This window comes from Mesoplodon mirus, assembly GCF_964341445.2.
Source record: "Mesoplodon mirus genome assembly, chromosome: 3".
NCBI lineage: Eukaryota > Metazoa > Chordata > Mammalia > Artiodactyla > Ziphiidae > Mesoplodon > Mesoplodon mirus.
The window spans coordinates 145,462,304-145,490,050 of NC_138978.1; the positions used below are offsets into that span (position 1 = coordinate 145,462,304).

At 40.4% G+C, this 27,747-nt stretch overlaps 1 protein-coding gene across 2 annotated transcripts in view; it reads right to left on the reverse strand.

The window, feature by feature from the left end:
• HHAT (hedgehog acyltransferase) overlaps positions 1-27,747 on the reverse strand; it is a 364,249-nt gene that overhangs the window by 300,730 nt on the left and 35,772 nt on the right. The gene's annotated exons all lie outside the window — the stretch shown is intronic.

Here is a 27,747-nt window from a genome sequence, read left to right on the forward strand (position 1 = left end):
TTTAATTGGGTTTAAAGGAAAATAGGATTTTTTTCTTTTTTTTTCTTTCTTTGTTTTGCACCTGAGGAGTGAGGGGCAATTTCATACAAGTTACACATATTACAAAACTCTTTTTTTCAGAAGGTAAAATATAGATTGAAGTGATCTTGATTCATATCAGACTATGGATGTAAAGGTAGCAAATGTAGCAGCTAAGGCTGCCGATTCATCTTGGGTTTGGATCCCAGATCTATCTACATACTGGCTGTGATGACCTTGAGTGAGATACTTCACCTTTCCACTGTCTGCTCATATGATAACAGGACTGATTTTCTAGGAATCTGTGAGGTTTAACTGAAAATACATGCATATCAAAATTTTAAAACCGTACCCGGCACACAGTACTCACTAAAAATTGTTACTTGCCACTAACTGCTAGTCCCATGTGCTTTCCATCCTGTGTTAACCAGCTAAGATTGTATCACACTTTACATGTTGCCTCTTGTTAAAAAAAAAAAAAAAGTTTTTCTATTTTCCAAATGAAGAAAGACAGCAGTACTGTGCTTCTCAAACAGCACGTTTTCCCCACAACCAAGATCCTGATACACACACAACCTGCTCATAGAGCCCCCATCCCATGAAAATCATAGATCTGGTCCAATTCCGTCCATTCAAAGACTGACTACATCAGAGCCCAGGATGTGCCCACGCTGCACACCCAGGCAGCAGCAGAGCAGAGAACTCAAATCGTTAACCGGGCTTTATCCCTGTTCCAGAGCTCACTTCCTCATCTTAAAAATGTCAAATTAGTGGAGAGTCAATCAACTGATTAAAGGCGCAAAGGTCATGTGATGAGGCCATGCTAGTAAAATGCCACTTTGTAACATGGATGCAGACACTAAAAACCAAGATTGAATTTTTTTACCTCCCTCAAAATAAAAATCCCAACATTTTAGCTTTCTAAATATAAATAATGTTTTTGAACATTCAGAATTACATTAGAATTCATCACCTCAGACTTATACCTATGTTTCAAAACTTTTCCAAGTTTAATTTCTAGGGGGGAAAAATGAAATAATATTTCATAACATTCAAGAAACCAAAAATCCTTCATGCTTCATCCTAAGGCCCAGAACTACTTAAAACCCTGTGCTGGTAAAATCCCATCAACAGGGCTTCCCTGGTGGTGCAGTGGTTAAGAATCCACCTGCCAATGCAGGGGACACAGGTTCGAGCCCTGGTCCGGGAAGATCCCACATGCCGTGGAACAACTAAGCCTGTGCGCCACAACTACTGAGCCTGCGCTCTAGACCCCATGAGCCACAACTACTGAGCCCGTGTGCCAAAACTACTGAAGCCCACGTGCCTAGAGCCTGTGCTCTGCAACAAGAGAAGCCACCGCAATGAGAAGCCCGTGCACCTCAACAAAGCAGAGTCCCCGCTCGCCACAACTAGAGAAAGCCCGTGCGCAGCAATGAAGACCCAACGCGGCCAAATATAAGTAAATTAAATAAATAATTTTTTAAAAAAAATCCCATCAACCAAACTACATAGTCTCTCATCACTAATTATTTCAGAAAAGAGCCATTTAAAGGAAATAAAAACACTTTTCTTATGTCTATTCTTCTCCATTTAAAATATTTACCTAAAGGAAATAACCAGACAGAAAAGCTGAATTAATGAATAGAAGATGGCCAATAAGTAGCAGTTACTGATTTGGGGAAGAAAAATGTTGACTTGCCTGATTCCATAAGCAAAAGGCTTATAGACCCTGAGCTCACTCATTTCAAGGTAAATCTTAAAGTCTCAAATCAAGAACAACTTTTTCATGTTCTGTTCCCTCCCCCTTTCCTTTCTCGATCCTGTAATTCTTAGTCAATTAGAAGCCTCTTCTTTGGTTCTGTAAGGAAGTCAAATATAAACCGGGGATAAATTCTAGCTGGACAGAGCCAGGAAGGCTCCCCGTGGAGAAAGAGGAGCCTGAACTCCAAGATTCACATCCAATCTTCTACATCAGCACTTCTCAAATCTCAGTGGACACACAAATCACCTACAGATTTTGCTAAAATGCAGATTCTGATCCAAGAAGTCTGGGATAGGGCCTGGGATTCTGTCTTTCATCAAAGCTCTCAGGGGATGCCATGCTGCTGGCCTGGGGACCACATTTCAAGTAGTAGAGACTGACATCATCAATCATGATTCCCTACATTGTTCATAAGCCCAGAGAATCCTTAACAGCTCACATCACCCCATGCCATTCCCAGGCAGGGACACACTAAAGCTGACCACCTAATATTCACAAACAGAGCAACCATCAGCCTGCTCACCATGGAAAGCTCTGAGCGCCTAAATGTGAGAATTTAATAAACTGAGTGAGTTAAGCATGGTTATTCATTCTGAGGCTTTCAGTGTGCAATGAGGCAAGAACAGAGAACTCTAAGGATATGATGATTCTGGGTCTCTTAAATAGTGACTAACTTCCTGGTGAAACATTATTTCTCCTACTCTTAACAAGGAAAAGGACCTGGGCCTCTTTTCCCATAGAGAGCAGAGTTCTACACTAGGTATGGGGGGGAGGAAATGCAGAATTCCTCACCCTGGAGGAGGTCACGGTACCAACACTAACTCCCTAGACTCTGAAAACCACTGCAAAGCAAGACAGGTAACAGTGGTGTCATTCATGTACATATACTAGAGATACAACTGAGACCTTTCCTTTTTTTTAATCCATGTTACAGATGAGTTAACTGGAGGTCAGAGCAGGCAAAACTAGAGGCGGCAGAGCTGGGTTTCAAACCCAGTCCTGTCTGATACCAAAGAGGAAGCCCTTTTCCAAGATGTTTCTACTCGTGCTGACGCTCTACCTGGATTCCCCCACCATTCCCAGACACATACACACCCCCCACTATCCGACCAAATTGTTTCCAACCCCAGGGATGCCTCCTTAATGCCCCATATCCACAGACGTGTCAGCTCCAGTGTGAAGCCTTCTCCACCCTTCCAGGTGGCCCTCACTGCAACCCTTTCTCTGTCAATTCACAACTCAATTCTAACACTTTTACGATAGCACATTTTACTATAGCATATTTAGTATAGCACTTTTCATTCTAGCTATTTCATGTATTTTCTCTCTAGAGGGAAAACATAGTAAGTTCCTGAGAGCAAAAACCTTGACTTAACCACAAATTCCTATCATGATTACCCAACCATCAGTAGGCCTTTAAAATGGTGGGGAAGTGAAATCAGGTGACCTAAGTTCTCATCACATTTCTCCCCGTGTAAACTTGGACAAGTCACTTAACTATCTGGCCCTGAGCCTTCCTGTATGTAAGATGAAGGGCAGATTGCTTTCAAAGGGTGGAAAAAAAGTTATTTTTTTTCCTAAAGGAAAAAATACTAAAGGAAAGAAATACTAAGAGAACAGCTAGTCACAAGCCTACAGACAGCGTCCTGACTGAGTACCTATCATTCGGGGGGTAGGGGGAAGAGATCCCCCCTCACACTCCCATGTCACCAACCCAGGCCTCCAAGTTCCACATCCACACTGTCAGCCTGTTCTGTTCCAGCAAGTTCCCCAGTCATCCAGCCTCTTCCCCAGACTGGGAAGAAACTACAGCATACAGTCTGACTATGTGCTATGATTCTGCCTATAGCGAGATAAGAAAAGGAAAACTATCCTCAGAAAGGTTAAATATCACATCCAAGGTCCCACAGCTAATATATGACAGAGCTCGACTTTAAAGCCCCAGGTCCTCAGGCTGCAGAGTCTGTGTCTCATGTAATAAAATATATGTAACATACAATTTATCATCTTAACCATTTTTAAGTGTGCAGCTTAGTGGCATTAAGTACATTCACGCTGTTATACAACCATCACCACCATCCACCTCCAGAGCTCTTTGTTTTGTAAAACTGAAATTCTGTACCCATTAGACAGTAACTCCCCGTTCATACCTCACCCCCACCCCTGACAACCACCATTCTACTTCTGTCTCTATGGATGTGACTCCTCTGGGTACCTCATGTAAGTGGAATCATACGGCATTTGTCCTTTTGTGTCTGGCTTGTTCCAATTGACACAATGTCCTCAAAGTTCATCCATGCTGCAGCATACTGCAGAATTCCCCTCCTTTCTGAGGCTGAATAATATTCTACCACTGTATGGATATCCCACATTTTATTTATCCATGCATCTGTCAATGGACATTTGAGTTGCTTCCACTTCTTGGCTGTTGTGAATAATACTGTTAAGAACATGGGTGTGCTGAAGGTTTACCTTTTAGTATTTTGAATTTTAAATGATTTCCTAATGTTGCCAAATTATTTTTTTTTAACATGTGTACTCATATCTGGCGGTTCAAGTCTCTTTCAAAGTCATCTAGTACTTCAAGGGCAGAAAGTTAAAAGAAAAAACTCCTGGCAAATGAAGATCTTATGTTGCCAACTCACCACTGAGTAAATTTTTCCTCCTTCTAGCCGTGAATTCCCACCAGCCCTGCAGCTCACCAGATGACAGCACCCCCAGTCCTGGCCTCTGAGCTGGAGTCCTGCAGTGTTATCACAGGGGTGGCCGAAACTCTCCTGCTCTGCTTTTCTCCTGCATTCCTCAGACCACGTTGAATTAACATTGGCTGAAGATAACAATCCCATGGCTAATATGGCCAGGCCACTGGACTCAAATGCTGTTAAAGCACCCGGTAACAAGTACAACCCCAAGGCACCTACCAAGACACCCCAAGGGAGGCTGAGAAAGTCATCCCACAAAATCAGTTATACCAACTCCACCACTGGTTTTTTAACCCAGACTCTCCCAAGACCTTGCCTACTTTCCAGTAAATCACTGCTCTTACCAGCAGCTGCAACTTTAACTCACATATTATTAGAAGGTTATTTGCCAGGATTTAACAGAACTGAAACTCCACAACTTAGGGATTCTGAAAAAGCTTGAGTTTAGGGGAATTTGTTGTTTTGCTGCTGTTGGTTTAAGGTAAATTCACATAGCATAGAATTAATCACATTAAATTCAACTCAGTAGGGCTTCCCTGGTGGCGCAGTGGTTGAGAGTCCACCTGCCGATGCAGGGGACATGGGCTCGTGCCCCCGTCCAGGAAGATCCCATGTGCCGCAGAGCGGCTGGGCCCGTGAGCCATGGCCACTGAGCCTGCATGTCCAGAGCCTGTGCTCCACAACGGGAGAGGCCACAACAGTGAGAGGCCCACATACCGCAAAAAAAAAAAAAAAATTCAACTGAGTGGCATCTACACTTCCAGGGTTGTGTAACTACCACCTCTATCTAGTTCCAAACATTTCCATCACCCCAAAAGGAAGCTCTGTACCCATTAATTGGTCACCCCTCCTCCCCCAGGCTCTGACAATCATGAATCTGCTTTCTATCTCTATGGATGTAGCTACTCTGGGTATTTCATATAAATGGAGTCCTGCAATGTGTGACTTGGCTTCTTTTACTCAGCATAATGTTGCTAAGGTTGATCCACATTGTAACACGTACGAGTACGTCTTTCTTTGTTATGGCTGAATCATATCCCATTATAGGGATATACCACATTTTGTTTATCTATTCATCCATTAATGGATATTTCAGCTGTTTTCCCCTTTCGTCTACTGTGACTAATGCTATAAGTATCTGTGTACACGTGTTTGTTAAAATACCCATTTTCAATTCTTTTAGGTCTATACCTAGGAGTAGTCCTGTTGGGTCATATCACGATCTATGTGTAATGTTCTGAGCAACCCACAAACTGTTTTCCACAGTGGCTACACCGTTTTACATTCCAAGTTTGAGTTTTTAAGGCCAAAAAAAAAAAAAAAGTCTTCCTAAACTAACCCTCTGCCCACAGGGAGTTTTACTAGCATCACAGAGAACTCAGCTCTTTCAACAAGGCCTCTTGCTGCTCTGAGCCTGCTTACCTCCTTGGGCAGACACTTGAGGAATCTGCTGTTTTAACATTCCAATTTCATCCTGGGGGCAAACGTCAGCAATGGCTGGAAATAAGGGGGTAAAAATTGGCTTTGGGATATATCTTATTACATAAAGTGCTCCCTGAAAAGTTAATCCTGTCAGTCTGCAGGATTTTGCATCTGAATTTTTTAAATTCAGTAATTCTTTCGGTTTGTTTGAAAGAATTATTGTTTTGTTAAGATCGATACAAAGGCTAAAATGGCTATTTACTTAATGATGAAATCTGCTCTGACCAGCAAATTTATGACCATCCATAAACGCGATCAGGAACTGAAAGAACGTGATAGAAATCTCCTGGGTGCAGACAGTCTTGGCTCAGTACCCACCAGAAGGAGGGTTCAGGACCTTAGAATCGTAAAATTCAATTCCTCAGGGTTCAGGAAGAGCTGCAGCCTAACTGGAATGTTCAGCTACTTCCATTGACTCCATAGAGTTAAATCTGACCTTCATTTCTACACTCTTGTGGGGCCTTGAAGGGAGCACGGGTGGAGATTCCCACAGAGTTAACAGAGGGAATTAACATCACTGATGAGGAGATCGTGGGCTTTAACATCCCTCCCAGTAAAGGACAGCAAGAACACAGAGGAAAGTGATTGTAATGGATGGCCTCAGTGGAAGGCCTGTCTGCTTCCCGGAGATACTATTCTCACCTCGAATTTGTGTCTATCACAATGCAGGGAAAGTGACCTTATTCTCGAAGTGGCTGGATGGAGCCAGTGGTGTGCTGTGTGTGGCAGAGACTGGACTGTGCTCACGTTCAGGAGAGCCAGGCTTGAGTCTCAGTTCTGTCACCTACCCTTATGTGACCTCAGGCTGGTCAGTCCTCCTTTGTATAATTAGAATTTTTTTAAATTTATTTTATTGAAGTATAGTTGATTTACAATGTTAATTTCTGCCGTATAGCAAAGTGACTCAGTTATACATATATCTATGTGTGTGTGTGTATATATATATATATATATATATATATATATAATTTTTCATATTCTTTCCCATTATAGTTTATCACAGGATACTGAATATAGTTCCTGTGCTATACAGGAGGACCTCATTGTTTACCCATTCTATATGTAATAGTTTGCATCTACCAATCCCAAACTCACAGTCCATCCTTACCTCCCACCTCTCTGGCAACCACAACTCTGTTCTTTGTGTCTGTGAGTCTGTTTCTGTTTTGTAGATAAGTTCTTTTGTGTCATATTTTAGATTCCACATATAAGTGATATCATATGATATTTGTCTTTATCTGACTTACTTCACTTAGTATGATAACCTCTAGGTCCATCCATGTTGCTGCAAATGGCATTTATATAATTAGAGTTTAAAGTGATCATTAAAGCTAAAGGGATTGATTGGTGAATTGCAAAGTCTAAAGTTAAAAAATGTTAATGCCTCTAAAGTTGAACTCGTCCCTCGAAATCCATCCTGCTTATTGTTATCAAAATAATCACACTGAAATAAGGGCTAGCAAACTTTAATAAAGGGCTAGATGGTAAATATTTTCAGCTTTGTGAGCTACAGAGCCTCTGTGGCAACGATTCAACTCTGATGGTGTAGCCCGAAGGCAGTCACAGTAAGACATAAGCAAATGGGAGCAGCTGTGCTCCAAGAAAACTGTAACCACAAAACCAGGTGGAGGGCCAAATTTGGTCCAAAGGCCCTGGTTTGCAGGCCCCTCTTCTAAGGGATTGCCATTTCTCCTAGACCCACCACTTGTCTCCTAGTAAGAGTAGGTCAGGAACATTGTTTTATTACACATATTGATGGCATTTAGGTAATTTACTATCATCTCTGAAGTCTACATCTACAGACGAAGCAGATCCTACGAAGGCCACAGAAGTCTCAGTCGCAGCACACCCATTACCCTTGGTTATCCAGGAAAAACTCGGAGCTACTGCACGTCTTTTTCCTCCCAGTACTCTGCACTGGACATACTTCAAAGGTGGGGACTATTCTCTGCACAATTGGTCTTGTTCCCCCCATTCTGTTCCCTCTTCACAGCACCAAAGTAACATTTTTAAGATCGCACCTGATCAAGTCACTCTCCCACTTAATATTCTTCAGGTTTCCCCCTTAGCATACCAAAGAAACATTCTCAGCAAGATGTATGCAGCTCTTCCTATCTGGCCCTGCCCAGCCTTCATCATCCTACCCAACTTTTCTCCCCAGTTCTGCAACATGGCCATGCTGACCACCCAAATGTGCTGTGTTCATATGGCCGAAACTTCCCACCCTTTGCTCCCTTTACTTGGAGAAACCTGTCCCTCAAACATCAGGATGATTGATGACCTATCTTTCAGGCCTCAGGTGAGGTAAGCCCTCTCCCAGGAAGCTTTACCTAATTCATCCATTTATAGTCCAGACAGATTGTCCCTTGTCTATGCTCCCTCAATGTACGACGGTTACCCATATCATGGCAATTTACCACATTGTACTTTAATTGTAGGTTACTGAGCTGCCTCTCCACTAAACTGTGACCTCTCCCCCCGCCCCAAAAGGGACTACATGTATATTCAGCATTGTATCCTCCAAGAAACCAACACATACTAGACACTCAATAAAAGCTTGTTGAATAAACTGAATGACATATGGGCCAAATCATTTTTAAGAACCTAGTGTAAACACAGTCTACTGGGAAAAGGGAATAAGAGATACAAAAAGTGGAGAACCTGGCACCTATCCTTGAATGCCTTTATAATCACAGTTAGAGAACAGAAACTCATGGAATATTTCTAGTGTGTGATGTGCTCTGCAGATTATCTTCACTAACTCAAGGCCCACCCTCTGGTTATATCAATTACTTGCTCTAAAGAGATGGACAAAATAGAGTACTGTCATAATAGAGGGTCTATTTCATGATTTAATTATAAGACTTAAATAAATTAAAATATGGAAAATACTTGGAATAGTGCCTAGTACTTATTAAGTACTATGTGTGTGTTTGTTAAGTAAATATGCAAACAAAAAAACAAACAACAAACTCTATTTTATTCTGATAGCCCCAGAAACATAAATCTGAGAGTTTTCAAGCTGTATATCCTGAAACAGATAGAGATACTCATAGATATGGAGATAGATAGAAGTAGAGAGGGGACCTGCTCAAGATTCCCTCAAACCCAGTCAAAAGAAAGGAAAGCAGAAAGGTTCTAGAAACTGGACTGGAAAGGAGTGAATCCATGATTAACAAAAGGGGAACATCTGCATTCAGAAAAGCTGCAACATCTAAAATGCCTTGGGAAAGCAACCATCTTAAGCTTCTTCTCAAAATAAAATATCTGCTCTGTGTGGCTGATACTGCCAATTGCCTCAATCAACACTCCTCCAACCACTTCTAGCTTGACTTCCTATACATTAGAGGTTAGAAGGCAAAAAACTACATTTCCCAGAATTTCCTGTAGCTAGCACGTTTCCTTTGGACCTAGCTTCTAGTGAAAAAATACACACACGCAGACCTGAAGGTCAAAGAACGAACATAAAAATGTATGGGCTTTGAGACTTCTGAAAGAATGGTGTCAGAGCCTCTTGTTATTCTGCAGCAGCCACGGTGGAGGCTCCAGGGTCCAGTCAGTCCAGAGGTGCTGTAGCTTCCTGGTGTGGCAGCTTTTACTAATGCACCATAGCATTGCATTCTCCAGCCAGGAGCTGGGCAGCAGCCTCGGTTTTACAGGGTGGCTCTGGGAATTGCTCCAGGAACCTTACTTAGTGTCCATTCCTATAGTCCTTTCAATTATTCTGAAATCTCCTTAAATCCCTGCGATAAAGTCCTTTCTGCTTAAACTGACTGGGGTGGATTCTGTTGTCTGCAATGGAGCCTTGATCAACATACTTTGGAACGGATTTTTCTTCTGACTGCAGTACAGCTCTAGCTGTATTATAGAAGCATTATGAAAATAATTCACTTTGAAGAACATTATTCTGAAATAAGTCTATTCGGTGGAGAAAAATAAATGGAGAAAAAAACACCAGGTAGATCACTCCAAGGAGTGTTCTAGAACTGGATAATGAAGGCAGTGAGTGTTTCACATTCATAAGTGCACCAATTTATGGATTTCAAAACCAAACAGAAAATTAGCTACCTTACCCACTGGTCTGTATTTTTCATTACCATGGCTATTTTCTCCTTGGATAGGGAAAACAAGGAGAGCTGTATATATTTACTGTTTTCCTCACCTCATATCCAACATTTTGCAAAAAAAAAGCAATACAACAGAAACACTAAACACTTTTGCATATCTGTTTCCTAAACAGCATTTGTGCATATTATTTACTTTGAGACCATACCTAATTCCCAAACACACTGAGCAAAACTTATCTATGAATAGAGAAAACCTTTATAAGATACTTGAATCCAGAAATGTTTCCCTACACATTCAAAGGCAGCAAGCTCACCTTAATGGTCTATAATTTTCCAAAGGGGAAGGAAAAAAAAGATGACTAATTTGTAGGGATTTTGCACAGAAGCAGCACTGCTCTCTGGATGAACTCAGGCTAATGATTCATTTAGCAATTATTGGAAGAGTTTTCTTTATCTTTCAACAGATGCTTTGCTATTTCTAAAATAATTTGAACTAAATTATTTTACTGCTCACAATTTCCACACATAACACTCTTTCCCCAACATTTCCTCAAAGATAAAATATTTTCACTAACAAAACTTTTTTTTTTCCTGTAAATAACAAGTCTCTGCTTAAACGTCTTTACTATCCTGCCCAGGTAAAGAAGATGCTCACAAGGGTGGGGACGCCATCAACAGGACTAACACAAAGAGTGCAACAGGGAAGAGCCAATTCTGACTCCATGTTGGACCTGCTTCCTTTAACTTTTGCTTTTCACTGCTTTTGTTATTATAATCACTGTCTATGGCTGTAAGCATACATAATGGCCTGCCACAGGGAACCCTGCCCCTCTGCCTGTTAAACTAAAAGGTCTTTGTTCAGCTCACAGAGAGACAGTCTGACCCTGCCCACCTGTGAATGGCTGCAGAACATCCCGTCCTATTTTGCAAGATAAATGGCTTTTTTACTGTACTTCCTCACCTCCTCCCCTTCTGTTCTATAAAAGAAACTGTCATCCAGACCCTATAAGATGGTTTTTTGGGGACCCTAGTCCACCATCTTCTCAGTCTGCCGACTTTCCGAATAAAGTCGCTATTCCTTGCCTCAACGCCTCGTCTCCCGATTTACTGGTCTGCAGTGAGGCAAGCAGAGCAAGCTTGGACTCGGTAACAACAGTACTGTTTAACATGCACCATCCAGTCTCTTAACTGGCCCTCAGGATCTAAGCCTTGCAAATAGGTCTAGGGTATAATGGGGGTGGGAAGTGTTCTGCACAAGAAGAGAAAACCTCTCAAAATGACTTAATTCATCAAGGGGACCTAATTAATGTGGGTGGATTCTTTGAATCTCTTCAACCCAGTTGCCAACCCAAACTCAGTAACATCCTCGGGCTATACCTCTACCTCCCTGCTTTCTAGAAGTTGCTCCAGATTATTCAAGATATGTGCAATATATGTGATCAAACATATATAGATTCTCTCTCCGTACTTTGTCTATTCCATATTTCTCCCTTTCTTCCTAAAGCTAACAAAGAATCAATTTTTTTAAAGAAATATTAAATTCTGGTATGAAATCAAAGGTACAAAAACTATATTATAGTCTCCATATCTGTCAAACTGTTAAAACACTAACCATATTTTCTATAAGGTTTGTGGAGAAGTGAGCTATAAACAATTAATAAAGCTGCTAAATAAGTTAGGGGTCATGACCAAAAAAGAAAAAAGTAATAGAATGGGATGACTAGACAGCAAGTTATACAAGCTCATAAGATTTCCCAGCTACAAACTATGCTAATAAATCATGCATCTCATTAGTGTCACTCCTCCAGAACACCAAAAAGACAAAGTCACAGTAACATGGAGAAAAAAATGATCCCCAGTCCTTTGGGAGCCATGGCCCCTAAAATGGCCCTTACACTCAGGGAATTTGCTTTCTTCTTAGGAAGACTTCACACATTCAAGAAAACTCATTAACATGTAATGTCTCTGTGGTGGGCAAATACTAGCAAACTGCAACTCCAGATGGAATCCCAAAATGTTGAAGGTCCCCAGGGCAGAAGGCCAATTAAGAAAGGTAAGAATGGGCCTCCTTGGTGGCGCAGTGGTTGAGAGTCCGCCTGCCAATGCAGGGGATACGGGTTCGTGCCCCGGTCCGGGAGGATCCCATATGCCGCGGAGCGGCTGGGCCCGTGAGCCATGGCCACTGAGCCTGCGCATCCGGAGCCTGTGCTCCGCAACGGGAGAGGCCACAACAGTGAGAGGCCCGCGTACCGCAAAAAAAAAAAAAAGAAAGAAAGAAAGGTAAGAATAATACAAGAGAGAAAAAGGAAAAACTGACATTTTTGCCATCCATCTAGGGGGGAGGAGGGGAGCTTTTCATAATCCCACATACCATTTCTCTCCTTGAATTTTACACACTGCATGAAAGACCAGGAAAGTGAGCAATCAGAGTATGGGGAAGGATTCTCCCATGTATCTTTTCAGTCTGTCCCCTTTGCCCATTAGCTGGCTGCCCAAGCTCACAAAGAGAGACCTCCCTGTGAAATAATAGAAAATGTATATTGTTGACTGCCCATGGTGCCTAGCACAGAACTTCTGAAACCTTGTAATTTCCTGTGATAAGAGCACTAGGAACACCTTTTGTGTGAATATTTGGTCTTTGACCCTGGTTCCTGACACAAAGCTTCTAAAATCCTCTGGAATTTCCTGAGTAACAGCAGGTTCTTTTGTTCTAATAAGGTGACTTTTAGTGAGCTACTGGATGCAGGTTGGTCACCAGAAAGACCAAGCCGGGATTAGAAACTTGGAATTTTCAGCCCCACTCCCCATTGTCCAGAGAAGGGAGAAGGCCTACAAATGAAGTTAATAATCGATCCTGCCTACATGAGGAAGCCTCCATAAAAATCCCAAAAGGACAGGGTTCAGAGAGCTTCCGGATTGGTGAACACACAGAGGTCCTGGGACAGTGATGCTCTTGGAGAGGGCATGAAAACCCCATGCCCCTTCCCACATACCCTGCCCTATGCATTTCTTCCATCTGGATGATCATCTGTATCCTTTATTATATCCTTTTATAATAAACCAGTAAACAGTAAATTAACTGTTTTCCTGAGTTCTATGAGCTGCTCTAGCAAATTAATTGAACCTGAGGAAGGGGTGGTGGGAAGCTCCGACTTAAAACCAGTTGGTCAGAAACACAGGTAACAAAGCGGACTTGCAGTTGGCATCTTAAGGGAGGTAGGGGGAGCAGTCTTGTGGGGTTGAGCCCTTAACCTGTGGGATCTGATGCTATCTCCAGGTAGTGTCAGAATTGAGTTAAACTGTAGGACACCCAGCTGTTTTGCAGAACTGCTTGGTGTGGGGAAATCGCACACACAGCTGGTGTCAGAAGTACTGTAAGTGTGGTAGTATTATGAGAGTAAAGGAGAAACACAGGAGAAGGGAGGTTTTCTATACCTTTCCCTCCCAAAGCACCCCTTAGAATTGTCAGCCATCACAGTAGCTGAGATACCTCCAAGGTTGGGAATGGAGACAAACAAGAACAAGATCCAAGGCTCACCACATCTTCCGGGCACATCTCCACCAACCATTCCCCCACAGTGCATTGCCTCAGCCATCTCTCTGCAGAAACTTATCTGTTATTAAAATGACTTATCTTTTTTTTATCATTTCTGAACTTATTTTAAATACTTCAACACAAAGACTTCTAGTTCCAGTCAAGATACAATGAACACAGTTCTCCCTAACCCTCCCACTAAGGACAGCTAAAAACCCTGGATGTAATTATAAAACAAACATAAGAAGATTCCGAAAGATGGAAAGAAGAAGGCAGACTGGCTAGGGACCTCAGGACTTGAGGAATAAATAAAATAAGATAACTCATTGGATGGACTTAATAGCAGAGGTAGATTACAGAGGAAAGAAACACTGAGCCTAAGATATGTCAACAGATATTACACAGTCTGAATAACAGAGAAAAAAATAGGCTGAAAAACATAAACAGAGCCTCAGGGCCCTGTAACATGTTTACAAAAGGTCTAACATTTGTGTCATTGGAATCCTAGAAAGAAAGGAGAAAAATGTGGGGATGAAAAAATATTCAAAGAAATAAAAACTAAAAATTTCCCAAATTTGCAAAAGAAATAAACCTAAAGATTCAAGAATCTGAACCCAATCAAATTAAATATATCAATTAAAATACAGAGGTTGGCAGAATGGACTTTTAAGAAGCAATCCAACTCTATGCTGTCTACAAGAAACTCACTTCAAAGTAACGATATAGGTAGGTTGAAAATAAAAGGCTAGAAAAGGATATGGCCTACAAATATTAATCAAAAGAAAGCAGTAGTGACTATATTAATATCAGATAAAGTAGATTTCAGTGAAAGAAAATCACGTGTCAGAAAGGATCATTAAGATATGATAAAACAGTCAATCCATAAGGAAGACATAACAATCCTAAATGTATATGCACCAAACAACAGAGCTGTAAAACATATGAAGCAAAAACTGACAGAACAGATAAAAATAGACAAATCCACAACTATAGTTGGAGACTTTAACACCTCTCTCTCAGCAACTGATAAAACTAAGAGACAGAAAATCATTAAGGATACAAAAAAACTTACCACTACCAACCAACAGGATCTAATCAACATTTGTAGAACATGCCATTCAACAACATAAGAATACACATTCTTTTCAAGTACCCATGGAACATTCATTAAGATAGACTATATCCTGGGCCATAAAATGAATCCCAACAAATTTAAAAGAATTTCATCATACAGAGTGTATTCTCTGACAACAATGGAATCAAACTAGAAATCAGTATCAGAAAGATAATAGGAAACTCTCCAAACACTTTTCGAAATAACAGGAGTCAAAGAGGAAGTGTTGAGGGAAATAAAAAATAAATAGAACTGAATAAAAATGAAAAGACAAGGACTTCCCTGATGGTGCAGTGGTTAAGAATCCACCTGCCAATGCAAGGGACACAGGTTCGAGCCTTAGTCTGGGAAGATCCCACATGCCGTGGAGCAACTACTGAGCCTGCATGCCACAACTACTGAAGGCCTCACACCTAGAGCCTGTGCTCTGCAACAAAGAGAAGCCACCAAAATGAGAAGCCCGCGCACCACAATGGAAAGTAGACCCAGCTCACCACCACTAGAGAAAGCCCCCACGCAGCAATGAAGACACAACACAGCCAAAAATTAATTAATTTTTTAAAAAATGAAAAGACAATTTATCAAAATGTATAGCTAAAGCAGTGCTGAAGAAAATACAAAACACTTAACAGTTACATTAGAGTAAAAATCTCAAAACTCTAAGCTACCACCACAAGAAACTAGAAAATGAGAAGCAAAACAAACACAGAGCAAGCAAGAAGAAGGACATAAAGAGCAGAAATCAATGAAATCAAAAAACAGAAAAATAGAGAAACCTCATGAAACAAAAAGCTGGTTCTCTGTAAAAATCAATACACTCACAAATTTCCAGAAAACAAGTAAAAAATAAAGAAGATGACCCAAATTACCAAAATCAGGAATAAAAAGGGGGATATCACTACAAAGTCCAGACATTATGAGGATAATAAGACATACTAAGAAAAACTCTATATACATAAATTTGACAACTTAGATTAAAAGGCTTAATTCCTCAAAAAGCACAATCTACCAAAATTCACCCAATAGAAATATATCATTTTGGCCTCCCTAAGCTTCTCAGCCCCTCTCAGACAAATCACAGGGCAGGCCCTGAACCAAGATGGTGGACTAGAAGGACGTGCTCTCACTCCCTCTTGTGAGAACACGAGAATCACAACCAGCTGCTGGACAATCATCGACAGGAAGACACTGGAACTCACCAAAAAAGATACCCCACATCCAAAGACAAAGGAGAAGCCATAATGAGATGGTAGGAGGGGCGCAATCACAGTAAACTCAAATCCCATAACCACTGGGTGGGTGACTCACAGACTGGAGAACACTTATACCACAGAAGTCCACCCACTGAAGTGAAGGTTCTGAGCTCCACGTCAGGCTTCCCAACCTGGGGGTCTGGCAACGGCAGGAGGAATTCCTAGAGAATCAGACTTTGAAGGCTAGTGGGATTTGAATGCAGGACTTAAACAGGACTGGGGGAAACAGAGACTCCACTCTTGGAGGGCACACACAAAGTAGTGTGCACATCGGGACACAGGGGAAGGAGCAGTGACACTAGTGGAGACTGAACCAGACCTACTTGCTAGTGTTGGAGGATCTCCTTCAGAAGCTGGGGGAGGCTGTGGCTCACCGTGGGGACAAGGACACAGGCAGCAGAAGTTCTGGAAAGTACTCCTTGGTGTGACCCCTCCTAGAGTCTGCCATTAGCCCCATCAAGGAGCCCAGATAGTCTCCAGTATTGTGTTGCCTCAGGCCAAACAACCAACAAGGAGAGAACCCAGCCCCACCCATCAGCAGACAAGCAGATTAAAGTTTTACTGAGCTCTGCCCACCAGAGCAACAGTCAGCTCTACCCACCACCAGTCCCTCCCATCAGGAAACTTGCACAGGCCTCTTAGATAGCCTCATCCACCAGAGGGCAGACGGCAGAAGCAAGAAGAACTACAATCCTGCAGCCTGTGGAACAAAAACCACATCCACAGAGAGAAAGACAAGATGAAAAGGCAGAGGGCTATGTGCCAGATGAAGGAACAAGATAAAATCCCAGAAACACAACCAAATAAAGTGGAGATAGGCAACCTTCCAGAAAAAGAATTCAGAATAATAATAGTGAAGATGATCCAGGACCTCGGAAAAAGAATGGAGGCAAAGATCGAGACGATGTAAGAAATGTTTAACAAAGACCTAGAAGAATTAAAGAACAAACAAACAGAGATGAACAATACAATAACTGAAATGAAAACTACACACGAAGGAATCAATAGCAGAATAACTGAGGCAGAAGAACGGATACATGAGCTGGAAGACAGAACGGTAGAATTCACGGCTGCGGAACAGAATAAAGAAAAAAGAATGAAAGAAATGAAGACAGCCTAAGAGACCTGTGGGACAACATTAAACACAACAACATTCACATTATAGGGGTCCCAGAAGGAGAAGAGAGAGAGAAAGGACCCGAGAAAATATTTGAAGAGATTATAGTCGAAAAGTTCCCTAACATGGGAAAGGAAACAGCCACCCAAGTGCAGGAAGCACAGACAGTCCCATACAGGATAAACACAAGGAGTTGGCCAAGACACATAATAATCAAAATGGCAAAAATTAAAGACAAAGAAAAATTATGGAAAGCAGCAAGGGAAAAATGACAAATAACATACAAGGCAACTCCCATAAGGTTAACAGCTGATTTCTCAGCAGAAACTCTACAAGCCAGAAGGGAGTGGCAGGGTGTACTTAAAGAGATGAAAGGGAAGAACCTACAACCAAGATTACTCTACCCAGCAAGGATCTCATTCAGATTCAATGGAGAAATCAAAAGCTTTACAGACAAGCAAAAGCTAAGAGAATTCAGCACCACTAAACCAGCTCTACAACAAATGCTAAAGAAACTTCTCTAAGTGGGAAATGCAACAGAAGAAACGGACCTACAAAAACAAACCCAAAACAATTAAGAAAATGGTCACAGGAACATACATATCAAAAATTACCTTAAACGTGAATGCATTAAATGCTCCAACCAAAAGACACAGGCTTACTGAATGGATACAAAAACAAGACCCATATATATGTTGTCTACAAGAGACCCACTACAGACCTAAGGACACACACACAGACTGAAAGTGAGAGGATGGAAAAAGGTATTCCATGCAAATGGAAATCAAAAGAAAGCTGGAGTAGCAATACTCCTATCAGATAAAATAGACTTTAAAATAAACAATGTTACAAGAGACAATGAAGGACACTACAGAATGATCAAGGGATCAATCCAAGAAGAAGATATAACAATTATATATGCACCCAACATGGGAGCACCTCAGTACATAAGGCAACTGCTAACAGCTATAAAAGAGGAAACTGACAGTAACAAAATAATACTGGGGGATTTTAACACCTCACTTAAACCAATGGACAGATCATCCAAAATGAAAATAAATAAGGAAACAGAAGCTTTAAATAACACAATAGACCAGATAGATTTAATTGATATTTATAGGACTTTCCTTCCAAAAACTGCAGATTACACTTTCTTCTCAAGTGTGCATGGAACATCCTCTAGGATAGATCATATCTTGCGTCACAATTCAAGCCACAGTAAATTTAAGAATATTGAAATCATATCAAGCATCTTTTCTGACCACAATGCTATGAGATTAGAAATGAATTACAGGGGAAAAAAACATAAAAAAACACAAACACATGGAGGCTAAACAATACGTTACTAAATAACCAAGAGATCACTGAAGAAATCAAAAAGGAAATAAAAAAATACCTAGAGACAAATGTCAACAAAAACACGACAATCCAAAACCTATGGGAGGCAGCAAAAGCAGTTCTAAGAGGGAAGTTTATAGCTACACAAGCCTACCTCAAGAAACAACAAACATCTCAAATAAACAATCTAACCTTACACCTAAAGGAACTAGAGAAAGAAGAACAAACAAAACCCAAAGTTAGCAGAAGGAAAGAAATCATAAAGATCAGAGTAGAAATAAATGAAATAGAAACAAAGAAAACAATGGCAAAGATCAATAAAACTAAAAGCTGGTTCTTTGAGATGATAAACAAAATTGATAAACCATTAGCCAGACTCAACAAGAAAAAGAGGGAGAGGACTCAAATCAATAAAATTAGAAATAAAAAAGGAGAAGTTACAACAGACACTGCAGAAATACAAAGCATCCTAAGAGACTACTATAAGCAACTCTATGCCAATAAAATCGACAACCTGGAAGAAATGGACAAATTCTTAGAAAGGTATAACCTTCCAAGACTGAACCAGGAAGAAACAGAAAATATGAACAGACCAATCACAAGTAATGAAGTTGAAACTGTGATTAAAAATCTTCCAACAAACAAAAGCCCAGGACCAGATGGCTTCACAGGTGAATTCTATCAAACATTTAGAGAAGAGCTAACACCCATCCTTCTCAAACTCTTCCAAAAAATGTGGAGGAAGGAACACTCCCAAACTCATTCTATGAGGTCACCATCACCCTGATACCAAAACCAGACAAAGATACTACTAAAAAAGAAAATCACAGACCGATATCACTCATGAATATAGATGCAAAAATCCTCAGCAAAATACTAGCAAACAGAATCCAACAACACATTAAAAGGATCATACACCATGATCAAGTGGGATTTATCCCAGCAATGCAAGGATTCTTCAATATATGCAAATCAATCAATGTGATACACCATATTAACAAATTGAAGAAGAAAAACCATATGATCATCTCAATAGATGCAGAGAAAGCTTTTGACAAAATTCAACAGGCATTTATGATAACTCTCCAGAAAATGGGCATAGACGGAAGCTACCTCAACATAATAAAGGCCATATATGACAAACCCACAGCAAACATCATTCTCAGTGGTGAAAAACTGATACCATTTCCTCTAAGATCAGGAACAAGACAAGGATGTCCACTCTCACCACTATTATTCAACATAGTTTTGGAAGTCCTAGCCACGGCAATCAGAGAAGAAAAAGAAATAAAAGGAATACAAATTGGAAAAGAAGAAATAAAACTGTCAATGTTTGCAGATGACATGGTACTATACATAGAGAATCCTAAAGATGCCATCAGAAAACTACTAGAGCTAATCAATGAATTTGGTAAAGTTGCAGAATACAAAATTAATGCACAGAAATCTCTTGCATTCCTATACACTAATGATGAAAAATCTGGAAGAGAAATTAAGGAAACACTCCAATTTGCCACTGCAACAAAAAGAATAAAATACCTAGGAATAAACGTACATAGGGAGACAAAAGACCTGTATGCAGAAAACTATAAGACACTGATGAAAGAAATTAAAGATGATACCAACAGATGGAGAGATATACCATGTTCTTGGATTGGAAGAATCAATATTGTGAAAATGACCATACTACCCAAAGCAATCTACACATTCAATGCAATCCCTATCCAATTACCAATGGCATTTTTTACAGAACTAGAACAAAAAATCTTAAAATTTGTATAGAGACACAAAAGACCCCAAATAGCCAAAGCAGTCTTGAGGGGAAAAAACGGAGCTGGAGGAATCAGACTCCCTGACTTCAGACTATACTACAAAGCTATAGTAATCAAGACAATATGGTACTGGCACAAAAAGAGAAACATAGATCAATGGAACAAGACAAAAAGCCCAGAAATAAACTCACTCACCTATGGTCAACTAATCTATGACAAAGGAGGCAAGGATATACAATGGAGAAAAGACAGTCTCTTCAATAAGTGGTGCTGGGAAAACTGGACAGCTACATGTAAAAGAATGAAATTAGAACACTCCCTAACACCATACACAAAAATAAACTCAAAATGGATTAGAGACCTAAATGTAAGACTGGACACTATAAAACTCTTAGAGGAAAACATAGGAAGAACACTCTTTGAAATAAATCACAGCAAGATCTTCTTTGATCCACCTCCTAGAGTAATGGAAATAAAAACAAGAATAAACAAATGGGACCTAATGAAACTTCAAAGCTTTTGCACAGCAAAGGAAACCATAAACAAGACCAAAAGACAATCCTCAGAATGGGAGAAAATATTTGCAAATGAATCAAGGGACAAAGGATTAATCTCCAAAATATAGAAACAGCTCATGCAGCTCAATATTTAAAAAACAAACAACCCAATCCAAAAATGGGCAGAAGACCTAAATAGACATTTCTCCAAAGAAGACATACAAATGGCCAAGAGGCACATGAAAAGGTGCTCAACATCACTAATTATTAGAGAAATGCAAATCAAAACTACAGTGAGGTATCACCTCATACCAGTTAGAATGGGCATCATCAGAAAATCTACAAACAACAAATGCTGGAGAGGGTGTGGAGAAAAGGGACCCCTCTTGCACAGTTGGTGGGAATGTAAATTGATACAGCCACTATGGAGAACAGTATGGAGGTTCCTTAAGAAACTAAAAATAGAATTAACATATGACCCAGCAATCCCATTACTGGGCATATACCCAGAGAAAACCATAATTCAAAAAGACACATGCACCCCAGTGTTCATTGCAGCACTATTTACAATATCCGGGTCATGGAAGCAACCTAAATGCCCATAGACAGACGAATGGATAAAGAAGATGTGGTACATATATACAATGGAGTATTAGCCATAAAAAGGAACGAAATTGGGGCCTCCCTGGTGGCGCAGTGGTTGAGAGTCCACCTGCCGATGCAGGGGACGCGGGTTCGTGCCCCGGTCTGGGAGGATCCCACATGCCGCGGAGCGGCTCGGCCCGTAAGCCATGGCCGCTGAGCCTGCGCGTCCAGAGCCTGTGCTCCGCAACGGGAGAGGCCACAACAGTGAGAGGCCCATGTAACGCAAAAAAAAAAGTAATTAATTAATTAATTGAAAAGGAACGAAATTGGGTCATTTGTTGAAACATGGATGGATCTAGAGACTGTCATACAGAGCGAAGTAAGTCAGAAAGAGAAAAACAAATATCGTATATTAACGCATGTATGTGGAACCTAGAAAAATGGTACATATGAATCGGTTTGCAAGGCAGAAATTGAGACACAGATATAGGGAACAAACGCATGGACACCAAGGGGGGAAAGCGGTGGGGGGTGTGTGTGTGATGAATTGGGCGATTGGGATTGACATGTATACACTGATGTGTATAAAATTGATGACTAATAAGAACCTGCTGTATAAAAAAATAAAATTCAAAAATTTAAATATATATATATATATATATATATATATTATTTTAACCACCAAACAAATTAAATTCATAGTTTTAAAATCCCTAAAAAGAAATCTCCAGTCCCACGTGGTTTCACTAAAGAATTCTACATGACACCTAAAGAACCTCTCTGTAATAGGGGAAATACTGCCAAACTCATTTTTCAAGTCTAGTAATAAACACATGAAATCTGAAATTAAAGATACAAGACCATATATAATCAGTCAAAAATCGGACATAGACAGTACTCAGAGAGAAAGAGAGAACTACAGTCTAATATCCCTCATGAACACAGACAAGAAAAATCTCAGCAGAATATCAGCAAGTGCAGTCCAGCTACATATATAAAAAAATTATACACCATGACCAAGTGGAGTTTATCCCAGGGATGCAAGGCTGGTTCAATACTCAAAAATCAATCAAACTGGGCCTCCCTGGTGGCGCAGTGGTTGAGAGTCCGCCTGCCGATGCAGGGGATACGGGTTCGTGCCCCGGTCTGGGGGGATCCCATATGCCGCGGAGCGGCTGGGCCCGTGAGCCATGGCCGCTGAGCCTGCGCATCCGGAGCCTGTGCTCCGCAACGGGAGAGGCCACAACAGTGAGAGGCCCGCGTACGGGAAAAAAAAAAAAAAAAAAAAAAAAAATCAATCAAACTAATCCAACATATTAACATTTTCTTAATTAAAGAAGAAAAATAGCATCATCATATCAATTGATGCAGAAAAATCATCTAACAAAATTCAATACTGATTCATAAAAATTCTCAGAAAACTAGGAATAGAGGGAAACTTCCTCACCTTGATAAAGAACATCTACAGAAAAACCTACGGAAACATCATACTTAATGGCGAATGACTGATGTTAATGGTTTAAGACTGGGAAAAAGTCAAGGATGTACACTCTCATAACTCTTATTCAACATAATACTAGAAGTCCTAGCCAGCACAATAAGAAAAGAAAATAAGAGTCATAATAGATTGAAAAGGAAGACATGAAAATGTCCCGATTTGCAGGTGACATGATTGTTTACACAGAAAAACTCAACAAGTCTGTCCAAAAAGAAAGGAAAAAAAGCCCTCCAAAAAGGAATAAATGAGCTCAGAAAAGCCATAGGATATAAGATCAACATATAAAAGCCAACTGTACTTCTGTATACTAGCAATGAACATGTGGAAATTGAAATTTAAAATGTAAAACCATTTATAATCACTCAAAAAATAAAATACTTAGGCATAAATATAACAAAACATGTACAGAATTTGTCTCCTAAGAACTACAAAATACTAATGAAATAAATCCGAAAAGATGTAAATAAATCTAAAGACACACTGTGTTCATGGATTGGAAAATTCAACATAGTGAAGACATCAATTTTCCAAATCGATCTATAAATTTAACAGAATTCTATCAAAATCCCAGCAAAAAGTCTTGTAGATATAGAAAAGCTTATTCTAAAGCATATTTGGAAAGGCAAAGGAACTAAATGAGCTAAAACAATTTGGAAAAAAAAGAATAAAGTTAGATTACATGACTTGATTTTAAGACTCACCAGTAATCAAGAAAATGTGGCATTAGTGTAAAGACAGATACATATATCAATGCAACAGAAATGAAAACCCAGAAATAGAGCCACACAAGTTTGGCCGACTGATTTATGACAAAGGTGTGAAACAATTCAATAGAGGAAGACAGTCTTTTCAACAAAAGGTGCTGTAGCAACTGGACATCCATGAGCAAAAAAATAATAATAATAAATCTCTACCTAAATTAACACAAAAATTAACCCAAAAGGGATCACAGACTTAAAGGTACAGTGCAAAACTAGGAAACTTTGTGGGGAAAAAAAAAAATCTTTGGGTCATAAAACTAGGCCAAGAGTACTTAGACATGACACCAAAAGCACAGTTCTTAAGAGAAAAAAACATTAATAAACTGGATTTCTGTGAAAGACCCTACGAAGAGGATGAAAAGTCAAGCTACTGCCTGAGAAATAATATTTGCAAACCACCTACCTGACAAAGAACTAGTATCTAGACTATACAGAGAACTCTCTGAACTCAACAGTAAAAATAAACCAAACAATCCAAGTAAAAATGGGCAAAAGATATGAACAGAATTTCACTAAAGAGTATATAGAGGTGACAAATAAGCGCATGAAAATATGTTCAACATCTTTAACTATTAGGGAAACACAAATTAAAACCATGATGAGATATCACTACCCACCTACCAGAATAGCTGAAATTTAAAATGTTAATAAGGCCAGATGCTAGTAAGTGTGCAGAGAAACTGAGTATCTCATACATTTTTTTGGTGGGAATGTAAAATGGTAGAGCCATTTTGGAAAACAGTTCATACAGTTTTTCATAAAACCAAACATGTACTTATCATACAATCCAGCAATCAAACACCTGGGTATTTATCCCTGAGAAAATAAAACTTAAGTTCACATGAAAACCTGTACACAAATATTCACATCAGATTTATTTATAATAGCCAAAAACTGGAAACAACCGAAATGTCCTTCACGGGTCAAATGGTTAAACAAACTGCGGTCCATCCATATCATTAACTAATACCCTGCAAAGAAAAGGAATAAATTACTGATACACACAACTTGTATGAATCTCAAGGGCATTAAGTTGGGGGAGGGGGAGGGAGCCAGTCTCAAAAGGTTGTAATACTGTATGACTCCATTTATATAACATTCTCAAATGACAAAATCATGAGATGGAAAAACAAAACTGTGGCTTCCATGGGTTCGGGATGGCGAGAGCAGGATGGGTGTGACTAGAAAGAGGCAGAAAAGGAGTTCTTTCTGGTTCTGTATTTTAACTGTGTTGGTGGTTAGTGAAAGGAAAGGAATAGAACCACACTCAAAGTCCCAATATACCACATACAAAAACTGCAGTTTCCGTGGTTGAACCAGGATGGGGCTTAAAGCCCAGCCACATAGACCTCTGCTTCGCCCCCTAATGGTGGTTCCTGAGGCATGCGAGGAATACTATGGTGTTTGCAGAATCTCAAAGTTGATGAGTCAGACTTCTCATTTGCATACCCACAGTACCCTACACAAAGTACAATCCTTTCAAGTTTAAAAGAATATTCCTTGCAACTCAACATTTCTAACTATGAGAAGTTTGCTTACAAAATCTCTTGTACAAACTTTAAACAGGAAGTGCCCTTGGGGATAAAGAGCCACCATCAGTGAAGTAGGATCTGCGGTTACTGGAGAAATGAGCTTAGTAAACCAGTGTTATACTCTGGTTTCTCTTCAGATAGAATAAATCTTTCGCCTTTTACTAAAGATTTCCATGAAGAGAATTACGTCTGAGTGTTTGACAAATTTTTTGAGGCCTTGCTTTGGCAGGGCTATTGTCTGATGTTGTAATAAAAGACATGATCTTTCTGAAATAACCCCTCTTCCTGCTGTTTTCAACATGCCATTATTCCTCTTAACCTACAAAGTTTAGTATTATAAGTAAGAAGCTTATAGGCTAAGGTTTTATTGGTTTTCTACCTGAACTGTTCTGATTAACCTACACAGTTTAGTATTATAAGTAAAAAGCTCATAGACTAAAGTTTTATTGGTTTTCTGCCTGAGCTGTTCTAGTAAAATGTCATAAATTTATGTCAAATGAATTTCCACTGATGAAGTCTTGACTTGCCAGTTGCCACTCATGTCAGAAACACTGGCTAAAACAACTGAACGGTTCCCCTTCCCTCCCCTATATAATGAAGAATCTAAAATGTTGAAAACATATCCCAAGTGTTGGCCCTGAAGCCCCACTCAAAGGTCCTGTATTCAGTTACAAGTTGGAAAGTATGTGGTGGTCTGACGCCAGGTTGTCCAGAATCCCCAGTGCCTGATGTCATAGCCATGAGAGGAACCTTCAATGCATGGTAGTGGTACCAGCTCCTAAAGGACAAAGAGCCTCCTGAACCTTCACCCAGCCCAGCAAACAGGCTGGTATGAACTAGTTTCTACTGCTTGCCTAATAAATGTCTATATGTGTGATCAAATTTAGCTGGAGAACTGCCTTCATACAACCCAGGAGCAAAATTATAATGGACTAACTAACCCTCACCAACTTGAACTTTTCAGCAGATACTGTGATCCTGCAAGTGGCTTCAGTCAGTTCCCCACACAAAGACACCACCCTTCACATCTCCCACGGGCCCATGATCTTACTTTTTATCCTGCAGCTGCTTCTAATTTCTTTTTAACAGAGACTTATCAACTGTCATGTCATGATTTTAAAAGGTAATAACCTTTTAAAGAATGGTGACAGGCACCACTTTTAGGGAACGTACTGGGAAAAGGAAGGGTTTCCCCTCCTCCCCACTCCCCCATGTCTCTCCCCAGATTTCAGCTCTAAGCCGCTGCTGAACTCTGCTCCTTCTACTCTCAGAATCCTATCTGTTGGAGAACTTACATAGGATGTGTTGTGTAAACAACCCCCTCTACCCTGAGGGACTGTTCTTGACACTAAAAGTGCCCAAATGCGGAGTCCACATTCCAGAAGGAATGAGTAAGCACCCGAAGGGTCCCAGTCAGAAATCCAGTTCCAGACACGGCTACAATTCAAATGATTTCAATATTGGTATTGAAAGCTGCACCTGAGAATTTATGAGCATTAAGGATGTTAGAAATAAGTGATGTACAAATGAAGGAAGTGGTGCTCAACATAGGCAGCGGGTTAGAAATTTTCGCAGCCTCCAATAACCTCATAAGGGTGAGGCATCAGAATCCCTGGAGCAGGCACCCAGAGCTTCAGAGGAAACAGCCCTCCTTCTAGCACCCCTGTGCTTCTATGTCCTTTTACTTCATAAGGTTCCATTCCCCCTGTCAGACTAGCAGGGTGTCTGCTCCAGCCCACAGAGTAGAACTGCCTCAGCCTCAGATGAATCCTTCCTGCAGGGTGCTTGTTGGACAACCTAAAGACAGAGAACAGGTTCCGTGGCAGATTTTGTACCTGCCACTGAAGAAATAAATAATAAGTGTTTGCACACGGGGCAGAATTCAGATCTGAACTCTTTCCCTATGACGTACCACTTGGTAGTGAGGTTACAGGAAAGGAAGATATTTAACTCCTACCCACCTCCAACTACCAGAAGCTAATAAGAGTAAAACCAAAGAATTTGACTTTTGTTCAACCATCAGACAGACTCGGGTCAGTTCAAAACACTATCCTTCTGTTCAAGGCTCAGCTCAGATCCACCTCCTCTGGGGAGCCTTCCCTGGTCATTCCAAGGTTGGAAACTCACCTGGCAATTTTTGGCTATACCAACCAGGGACACTCATAAAAATGGAAACACTCTGTTAAATGTAATACCGATTTTCAGGCAGGACACACAAACAGGGTCAGTTGTCCTGGCTGCGTACACCTGCTATCTCTTCAGCTTGATGGATGCTGCTGCCCTTTGTTAAATAATTAGAGCATCATCCCTATTAAAGCCACGTGGCAGCTTGGCATTCTCAGATGGAGTAATAGCTTCTTGAGGAGAGAAACTATGCTTCTTACTTCCCTTAACCCACAGCACCTATAGAAAAGCAGTTGATTAGCAAAGAATTACTTGTAAACTGACTGGCTTGTGGCTGAGAAATGTCTCACCACACCAAGCCTATATCATCACCTCAAGGTTTTACTAAGTATTCATGGGGAACCTCTCTCTCTCTCAGTCTGTTTCTTTTTCTCTCCTCTCTCCCTCCATACGTGTACATGCACACATACACACACCTGATTTTTTAGTCCTGCAGGGCTAAACCCTTGGTTCTAACTTCACCTTATCTTCTCCTGGCTCCTTCAAGAAACTTTATAACAAAATAAACAATATTTGGGGGGACTTCC